General features: G+C 39.1%; 1 pseudogene; it reads right to left on the reverse strand.

The window, feature by feature from the left end:
* Positions 1-73: 73 nt before the first annotated feature.
* On the reverse strand, positions 74-1,719 carry LOC114741561 (cytochrome P450 71A1-like; annotated as a pseudogene).
* Positions 1,720-10,672: the final 8,953 nt, after the last annotated feature.

Consider the following 10,672-nt stretch of genomic DNA (forward strand, 5'->3'; position numbering starts at 1 on the left):
AGTTGATATATATGTTGAAAAAAATAAAAATAAAAAGAAAGTATAAGAGGCTAGCTGCACGTATTATTTTGATTCATACTCTATAACATTGGAAACCTATGTCAATAATAGGCCTAGAAATTGGTTTAGTTTCATGGATCTTAGCGACTAAGCAGAGATCATTTTTCTTGTGTATGGTTAATCCTGGCATGACCTCTGTATCAATGTCTTGCTCCTCAATCCCAGCAGGCAATTCTCAATCAAAAGAGTGAAGAAGATTAGCAAGTGCAAGCTCCGCATTGATTACTCCCATTTGAATTCCAGGACAAATCCTACGACCAGCTCCAAAAGGAATCAGCTCAAAATCTTGGCCTTTGAAGTTTATTGAGCAGTTGAAGAACCTTTCTGGATAAAATTTTTCTGGGTCTTCCCATGTCTCAGGGTCTCTACCTATGGCCCATGCATTCACTAAAACTAGAGTCTTGGGTTCAATCTCGTACCCTTCTACGTTGCACCTTTGCATGGATTCTCGTGGCACTAGTAAGGGCACAGGTGTGAACAGTCTGAGAGTCTCCTTCACCACCGCTTTGAAATAAGGAAGCCTTTCAATATCGTCTATGCGTATAAAATCTTTGATCTCCCCATATAACTTTCTGATTTCATCTTGTACCTTTTTCATCACTCTGGGATTTTTCATCAATGCGGTCATCGCCCAAACTACTGTCGCTGCACTCGTGTCTGTTCCTGCTATAAATATGTTCTACATCCACACATGATAATTTGATCCATAACCCACAAAAAATACTATATAAATCCATGCAGCTCAAAAAAAGGAGACATACAATATTAATTACCATGAGTAAAGCTTTGATGTGATCCAAGGTGAGATCAACCGAGGTTGAATTAGCGTCCTTTATCTGAAGGAAGATATCAATGATGTCTTGTTGGTCGGTTTGATGAGGCGTTGTTGGATTCATGTGATCTTTGATGACTTGTTCGTAGAACAAGTCAAGCTGCTTGCAGGTTTGATCCAATCGACTGGTAAGTCCTCTGAGTGTATCAACCCACCCCAGCCATGGCAAATAGTCTGAGAAGTAAAATTCTGCCATCAAAGCCTGAGCTTCCTTCAACAGTTCATGGAATCTACTTCTCTCACCTCCTTCATCTTTTGCCTCATACCTTTTCCCGAAAGCAATCCTACAAATCAAAGTGCTAGTGAAAGATAGCAATGTCTCACTCAAGTTGATTACCCTGTGAGATGCAACAGATTGAGACAACTTTCGAATCATTCGCACAGCCTCATCTTCTTGTATGGGACGAAAGGATTGGGTTCGTCGGGAACTAAACAGGTGGAGGACACACAATCTTCTCATTTCTCTCCAATAGTGACCGTAGGGAGTGAAAGCCAAGTCTAAGCCATTGTAAGACAATTTCCTTTGACCAAGCAAGGATGGTCTGCTAGCAAATACGAGGTCGTGGGTTTTCATGACTTGTCTGGCTATTGTGGCAGAGGAAACAACTATGGTGGGCTTGACGCCAAAGCGCAGGAACATGAGAGGACCATATTGCTTGGAGAGATGCCACAAGTAACGATGTGGTTCAGGGCTAAGAAGCTGGTGAAAATTGCCTATGAGAGGAAGACCCGGCGGACCTGGTGGAAGACGCGCTCTTGTTCTTCTTGTTCTGTAGAAAAAAAGTAGGAGAAAGGTGGATGAGAAGAGAATGACAAGTACCACCATGTCTGTGATACGATGCAAACTAAACTGCACGAGGAGGTAAGCACTTGATTCCAAAACTATATATAGAGTATAAGCGGTGATCAGTAGAGGAATAGTGGGATTGGTTGCAGTCTATGACAACTGACACCCATGGAGGGATTTGTCTTTTATTTCCCCTTTTTTAGGTTCTGCGTCTATAAATAGCTTGAAAACAAAAGCTGTCATTAGCCACTGTCAGTAAGTTGCGTTCTCCTTTTTTTTTTCTTTTTCTTTCTTTTGTGCTGAAACAAGATGTGTTTTATTATATATTGACATATCTTTGTTTTTTGGACCATATTGATATATCAATTATATGCTTGAGTAAAAATCTTGGTTCTGATTAAAAAAAAAGCTATGATAAAATGGTAAACATATATTGGTTGGTATAATTTACGTCGGTCTGTAAGTTTTTTTTTTTTTAATATAAAAGATTCTCAATTTCAAGAGTCCAACGCGGCCTTCTCAACATGCAGATTTGCGGCTAAGAATGGAAAGATGGAAAAAGTATGAACAAGCATGAATTTCTATGGTTTGGATTGATCATGATGATGAGTCATGAGGTTGAGTTGGGCACGTGATATGGATTAATAATTAGATTGATAAACACCATCGTTTTCTTTGTTTCTTCCTTCTTTAATTCCCTCCTCCTCATGTCCACCATCCTTTATCCTCTTCTTGTTCTTTTGCTCAACCGCTTCCTCCAAATCTGGCACATCTTCTTCATTGAAACGGTCACCATGAATAAGCATCAGTCGTGACCATCTCATATATATATATATATATATATATATATATATATATCGCCTCAAGATCTGGAGAAGCACCGGGATCCTACACACACACACACCATCTATGAATTGTGCATGTCTAATCACACGTGGTCTGTCTTTGTTGTTTTTGAGAAAATATGAATATGAATTGTGCATGAAGGAGATATACTTGCATCTATCTCTACAACGACTTTTATTATGTCGATTCAACGAAGGAGATTCGGTCCTCTCTATGTCAATAATTGGGCCCGTTTATAAACCATGGATTGAGGTCTCTGACCTCGATTTGGGCCCTCCTAAGATCCTCTCTTTCGGTCCTTCTCAATTCTGAAAAATCAGCTTCTGCACGTGGACAACTCTTTGTGATAAACATGCAATAACTCCTATTTAATAATTTTCTTTTAAAGGAGGTGCGGCGATCCAGGGAAGTAAACCAGCCATACTCCACGGAGATTCACTAATTTAAGAGAGGTGATGGTCTTTTTTTAATTCGAGATTGCATTACGAGTAAATCTCCCTATCGATAATTGCAATGTGGAATTAAATTCCTGGGTTAACTTATTTCCTTAGTATTTATACGAGGGAATATACCAAGCAAAAGGGTGATACTTGTATTGAATCTTTGTTGATTCAAAACTCATGATAGTGAAAAGTAAGTGCGCAGAATCCCATTTTACGGAACGGGATTTGGGAAATGGATTCCATGGAATTTATGTTGTTCTTGTTTCATGCCCGAGATAACGAATCAAGGATTGGAAGGATGTCATCAACTCATCATTTTTATTAGCTCTTTTCAGAACTCAACACATGTAGCCTTTCTTTACAACGCAGAGGACATAATAGAACAGCAACAAATATAACCTTTATTCAGTAACTCAAAACGACTACAAAGCTAAATTATTCATCACATCCATAAAACCAGAAATGTTACTTAAGACAAGCAAGCACAGATAACTGCTAAATATCGAAACCCAGAAAGGTAGATAGACAGAGAGACATTGGTAGAATAGCGAACAGCTGAAATCATTGTGCTGATAATATAATTAGATTGGTGACACAGTTCATTCACATGGGATCATCGGACGACGAATCATTGGCTTCGGGGGGTCCGGCTTCATCATCAGCAGGAGCAGGGTTATGTGGTGGTGGATTTCCAGGGAATGGTGGGGTTGCAGCGTCAATAATGGTCTTAAAAGTATCGTCATAAATGTCGAAAGCAGGGTTAGTCCTCATAATGTTTAATATTTCCTCATCCTCAGCCTCCATCTCCTTCTCCAACCTCTCTATCTTTGCCTTAATCTTCTCTGTCTCCGCTGAAAATTGATCATATTATTAGTTACTAATTGCACCAAAATTAATAGAGAGGATTTCAACATAAAAGAACCCCAAAAAAAAAAAAAAAGACTATTCAGCGGGACAAAAACCTTTCCTGGCCCGTGAAACAACCCCCGTAATTCATGGTAAATAATCATTTTCAAAACGATAATTGCTTTAAAAGGCTAACCATGGTAAGAAGGACAAACTTAATCAAATAGAAATTTACCATAGTCATTAACAATATACCTTCATAACAGTGCAGTAGCCACTAATCTAAAGTAGTAAAGATAATTAATGTAATAAGAAGTAATTAATACTTGATTTTTCATGTGTATAACAAGTCCCATCATGAATCTCTAAAATCTCTAAAATAACTAAGACCAATCATGAATGGACTGTAGCATTTTCGGTCCACCAAAATAACTGCTACCACTGGCCATAACAATCGTAATCAAAATAACAGTCACCTATATCCAAAAGGGCTCCGCCCAATAGTACAAGTCTAGAATGCAGCGGACGGCTATAATAATGTTAACTAAAACAAAAGGCCCTAAAGTTTGGCAATATACATCAATCAAAAACATGTATATCAAAATAGAGGCTATACAGAGTGGAAAGGAAACTCAAGCCTCGGACACCTTTCCCTTGGAACCAACACCCGAACCCTCGCCTGAAAAATGTTAAATACCACGGGTGAGTCAAATTGACTCAGTAACCACAATTCCAATTCAACAAGTATCCAGGGAGTGATTACAAGATAGCTAAGCGGGCAAAGTACAACTTCAAATAATATATAAGTTAAACATCTTTACAGAAAACAATATATATAATTCAGAAAGTAACTTGCATGCATAGAACTTCATCAACCATCCTTATAACCTCCTTGTAACCTCTGACAGAACCCATGGGCTATTCACACATAACAGGATTCATCTCTTTTACAAGATTGCACCAAGCTCTCCAATAATGAGGTGTAACTCGGCCAAAAGTTACAGAACTCATATCGGACCATGGGTTCCCTTTCCTTGGAATGTGGAAAGGTGTCATGTCCCTTGGGCTGACCCTTGACCCGGCCAAAGGAAGGGTGATACCGAGGGCCCTAAGAATGTTAATGCCAACCACTGGGCGCCAAGTGGCGGCTATACCACGTGGTATAAATAATCAGACCTCCCACAACTACATTCAGCACAACCAACACAGCACAACCCAACTATCCAATTCCACACAATTTCATATCCATAAAGTATTCTCAGCTTCAATAATCAAATTTGTTCAACATCAATACGATATTCATAAGATGAAATAATTCATCGCCCACTTAACTAATAAATTTATCAATCTTAAATCTTGATATAGATATATAATTTACTTTTCATACAAAAACTACCACAACACATATTGAGAACATTTATAATATCAACACATGCTTATAATCACATCAACAAGCATACAAGGTAAATTAGAAAGTGGTTACCTCAAGTTCTTGACACAAGAACTAAAAGGAGGATTCAAGACCCAGAGCCCCAACCAAGCTCACTCTACAATAATAAATTGATAAACATATATTAATATAAAAAGACTAATTAATATGGCATTAAAATAGTTTTTATTAACTAAATCCCCATAATTGGCTTATCTAAAAATTTATCCTTAGGAAAAATAATAATCATCTATTCTTCCAAGTGACAATTCCTAATACTTCCCAACTCTATTTCTCTCATTCACATCATTAATAAGAATATTTCCTTCAAATCATCTAAAAATCTCCAAAAAGTGCTTACTTTAACTCTTAGAAAAATAACCATATATCAACTATGCCTTCAATCATTATTAAATCCTATTCCCTTCTTCCATTAATCATTTCCCACTCATTAGAATCAATAACTTAGAATATTTTCCTCAATTTCCTCCAAACACCCAACTTCCACTAATTAAAGTCTCTCCAAGAATAATCAACATTACTATTTCAACAACAATCCTCAAAGTTTAAGCATTGGATCCTCAATATAACCTCAAGTGAACTCAACTAAGAGATAAATTTCGAAATTAATATCATCATTAATACAAATCACAATTTCCCAACCAATCCCTAACTCACATTGCCTCAAATCAACCATCAACTAAAAATCTAAGTCATAAGGCTTCTATTCTAACCCCATAAGCTCCATTAATATCATCAAAATGAGTTAGAAGCCTCAAAGATTAAAAATCTAACAAGCCCTAAAATATTCATTCTTCTGCCATTAGCTAAGGAAAATAAAAGAATAAGGTAAATAAAAAAAAAGAGAGGATGAGAATAACTTACCAGAAAAACCCCAAAGGAATCCCCAAGCAAACCCCCTTCTATTCCTCACACTCACCCACTCACGCTTACTGTTCGGTGATGGCGGAGCGGCACAGACCAGGGGAAGTGGACGACGCGGAAAAAAAAAAAGGGAAGAAGGAGTGTTTGAAAGTGGTTACACGTGACCCCCACTAAATGCCTTGCTATACCTTTTTTTTTTTTTTTTATATATATAAGCCACGGCCCAAACAGGGGGAGTTAACCCCCCCCGCTCCCACCAACAGGCGGTGGGTGGCCCACGTGCCACCCACTTGCCTATTTTATTTTATTATTTTTTTTTTAATTTTTTTTTTTAATTTTTCTTTTTAAAGTGTATATATAATATATATTTTTTTTTCCTTTCATAATTTATATGTATATCACAAATATTATGATTTACAATCTACACAGTACTACTGAATTTTTATTATTAATTTATCTCATACCCATATAATTTAAATCCTATAAAAAAAAAAAATGGATCGTTACAGCTCTCCCCTCCTAATAGGAATTTTGCCCCCAAAATTCAGTTTAGTAAGGATTCTACGTACCTAATTAAAAAGATGAGGATAAGATTGTCGCATCTTCTCTTCCGTTTCCCAAGTAGCGTCGCCGGAGCCATACCCTTCCATATGACTTTCACAAGTCGAATTGTCTTATTTCTTAGTTGTTTCTCCTTCACATCGGCAATTCGCTCCGGTTCTGTCCGGTAAGTCAAATTCTCACGAAGTTCAACCTCTTCAGGCTCAATGATGTGTGAGGGATCAGGTTGATACTTCTTCAATTGCGACACATGAAACACATTATGAACCCTGTCTAGTTGTGGTGGCAATGCAATCTGGTATGCTACTTCACCAACTCTTGCAAGAATCTCATATGGACCCATAAATCTTGGACTCAATTTCTTGGCTTTGATAGACCTTCCAATCCCTGTCATTGGAGTGACACGTAGAAATACATGATCACCAACACAAAATTCCAAGGGTCTCCGTCGTTTATCTGCATAGCTCTTCTGTCTACTTTGAGCTGCCAACAACTTCTTTTTAATCATTTCAATCTTTTCTGTAGTGCGATCAACATAATCAGGGCCGATGATAGTTCTTTCACTCAATTCTGTCCAACACAACGGCGATCTACACTTTCTGCCGTACAATGCCTCGTAAGGCGCCATCTGTATGCTCGAGTGATAGCTATTATTATATGCAAACTCAGCCAATGGCAAGTGATTGTCCCAGCTACCCTTCAATTCAATGGCACATGCCCTTAACATGTCTTCTAAGGTTTGGATTGTCCTCTCTGTTTGTCCATCGGTTTGTGGATGATAAGCTGTACTATATTTCAATCTAGAACCCATAGCTTGGTGTAAGGCTCTCCAAAAACCTGACGTGAACCTTGGATCCCTATCAGAGATAATGCTCTCTGGCACACCATGCAATCTGACAATCTCCTTCACATATAATTGAGCATATTGTTCCATTGTATAAGTAGCTCGTATAGGCAAGAAATGAGCAGACTTGGTCAAACGATCAACAATCACCCAAATTGCATCATGATTACTAGGTGTCCTCGGTAGCCCCATAACAAAATCCATAGATATACTATCCCATTTCCATTTCGGTATCTCTAAAGTTTGAAGTAACCCTGGTGGCTTTTGATGCTCAATTTTGACCTTTTGGCAAGTCAAACAACGGGAGACAAATTCTGTCACGTCTTTCTTCATTCCAGGCCACCAATAGTTCTGCTTTAGATCATTGTACATCTTAGTGATTCCTGGATGTATGGTGTACTTACTTCGATGAGCTTCCTCTAAGATGTATTGCTTGGATTTTCCATCATTAGGGATACATACTCTCTCTTTGAATCTCAAAATTCCATCTTCGCCAACTTCAAAATCACTTACCTCTCCTTCTTCTAGTTCTTTCCTAACCTTCAATAAATAGTCATCCTCTAACTGAGCTATCTTGAGCTCCTTCCAGAATTCATTCTCAATCCGCATGGCTTGCAAGATTGTATCCGTATCAGCTAGCACATCAGTGTCCTTCACCCTTTCTAACAAATGGTTCTCATAGAGACTCAACTGAAATACATGAACAGCTTTTCTACTCAAAGCATCAGCGACAACATTCGCTTTACCAGGATGGTATTTCAATTGAAAGTCATAGTCTTTTAGAAACTCCATCCACCTTCTCTGTCGATTATTAAGCTCCTTTTGATCCACCAAATACTTCAAACTCTTATGGTCACTAAAAACATCAAATTGTGAACCATATAAGTAGTGTCTCCATATCTTCAATGCAAATACCACTGCTGCTAACTCTAAGTCATGAGTTGGGTAATTTTCCTCATGTGGTCTCAATTGTCTGGAAGCATAAGCAACAACCTTCCCTTCTTGCATTAATACACACCCTAAACCTTTTAAAGAAGCATCAGTGTAAAGGGTGTATGGCAATGCGGGATCAGGAATAACCAATATTGGTGCAGAAGTCAACTTCTTTTTCAACTCTTGAAAGGCGGCTTCACACTTCTCAGTCCAAATGAATGGTTGGTCTTTCTTGGTCAACTTAGTAAGTGGCATAGCCAACTGAGAGAATCCTTGTACGAACCTCCTATAGTAACCAGCTAGACCCAGGAAACTTCTCACTTCAGTCACTGACTTCGGTTGTTCCCACTTAAGAACTGCATCAACTTTTGTAGGGTCCACTGCAACCCCTTCAGCTGAAACCACATGCCCCAGAAACTTTACCTCCTTAAGCCAAAAATCGCACTTGCTCAATTTAGCATAGAGCTTGTGCTCCCTCAATACTTGCAACACTATTCTAAGGTGCTCACGGTGTTCTTCTTCGTTCTGTGAGTAGATGAGAATGTCATCTATAAATACCACCACAAACTTATCCAAATAGGGTCTGAAGATTCTGTTCATATAATCCATGAATGCAGCTGGGGCATTAGTTAAGCCAAATGGCATCACAAGAAACTCATAGTGACCGTACCGAGTACGAAAAGCAGTCTTAGGAACATCTTCTGCTTTAACTCTTAATTGATGGTATCCCGATCTCAAGTCAATCTTAGAGAATACTGCTGACCCCACCAACTGATCTAACAAATCATCAATTCTTGGTAGTGGGTATTTATTCTTGATGTGACTTTGTTTAATTGTCGATAATCAATACATAACCGCAAGGTTCCATCCTTTTTCTTCACAAATAGCACCGGTGATCCCCATGGTGATACACTTGGTCTGATGAATCCTTTCTCAAGTAATTCTTCAAGCTGCTTCTTTAGTTCTGCCAATTCAGCAGGAGCCATTCGATAGGGAGCCTTAGAGATAGGCTCTGTCCCAGGAGGCAAATCAATAGAAAACTCTACCTCCCGCTCAGGGGGTAATCCTGACACTTCTTTGGGAAATACCTCAGGAAACTCATTCACAATCTCAATTTCATCAATCCCTTCTTCTATCTCAGCTTGCACAGAAAAGAAAACCATAAAGGCCTGACATCCTTGCTTTATACAACTTTCAACTTGAACAGCTGATAACGAGGAGGGCCACTAGGCACCTCTATAGGCATGCCATGCATAGGCAAGGAAACAGTTTTTGCTTTACAATCAAGCGTGGCACTATTAGCTGTTAGCCAATCCATACCCACAATCACATCAAGACCCTTAAGGGGCAAACAAATCAAATCAATCTTTGTCTTGTGACTCTCAAACTCCAACACAAGATTCAAGCATGCATTTGAAGTTTTTACAGAAGATCCAGCAGGTGTCGAAACATTCATATCAAAAGGCAAATCATAAACATGCAAGTTCAATCGCTTAGCACATTCAAAAGCAATAAAAGAATGTGTAGCACCAGAATCAAATAATGCATGTATACTGTGACCTTGGAGAGAAATGATACCTCTAATCAGGTTAGGAGACGCACCGGCCTCCTCTTGAGTCAACGCAAACACACGACCGGGAATGGTAGATCGGGTCTCCGGTGCACTTTGTTTGTTTGCAGTGCAATAGCGAGAAATATGTCCAACCTTGCCACAAGTAAAGCAAGTCCAACACTTGCCTTGATGATGCTTGCCACACCTAGAACATGCTGGAGAACGTGCGGTGCTGGGTGCAGAAACAGTAGAGCCTCTGAATGATGATTGGCTCCCACTAGCATTACCCCTTGGAAGTGGGGGCCTCTGTGACTGTCTGTTCTGGAAGCGGCTCTTCTTGCTAGAGCTTCCTGGATTGAACCCACTTCTCTTGCCAATCCCACCACTAGGCCTCATAAAGGAAGAGAAACGGCCCTGGGAGTCCCTCTTTGGCTCAATTTCATAGCCATAACCCTTAATCTCAGCATCAAGGAGGCGAAGTCGAGTACACATGTCATCAAAAGAATCAATCTGGAGTGGCACTAGCTGTCGTCTAAACTCTGGTCTAGCCTTCTGTAACAACCTGTCTGCCATCCACTTGCTATTCTTTTCAGATTGTCCATAAGCCGTATACTTAATCAACTCTAGAAATTTGGCAATGAAAGCATCCACATC

This window comes from Neltuma alba, unplaced genomic scaffold (genome assembly GCF_004799145.2).
Source record: "Neltuma alba isolate B1F8T4 unplaced genomic scaffold, ASM479914v2 tig00003421_pilon, whole genome shotgun sequence".
Classification (NCBI taxonomy): Eukaryota; Viridiplantae; Streptophyta; class Magnoliopsida; order Fabales; family Fabaceae; genus Neltuma; species Neltuma alba.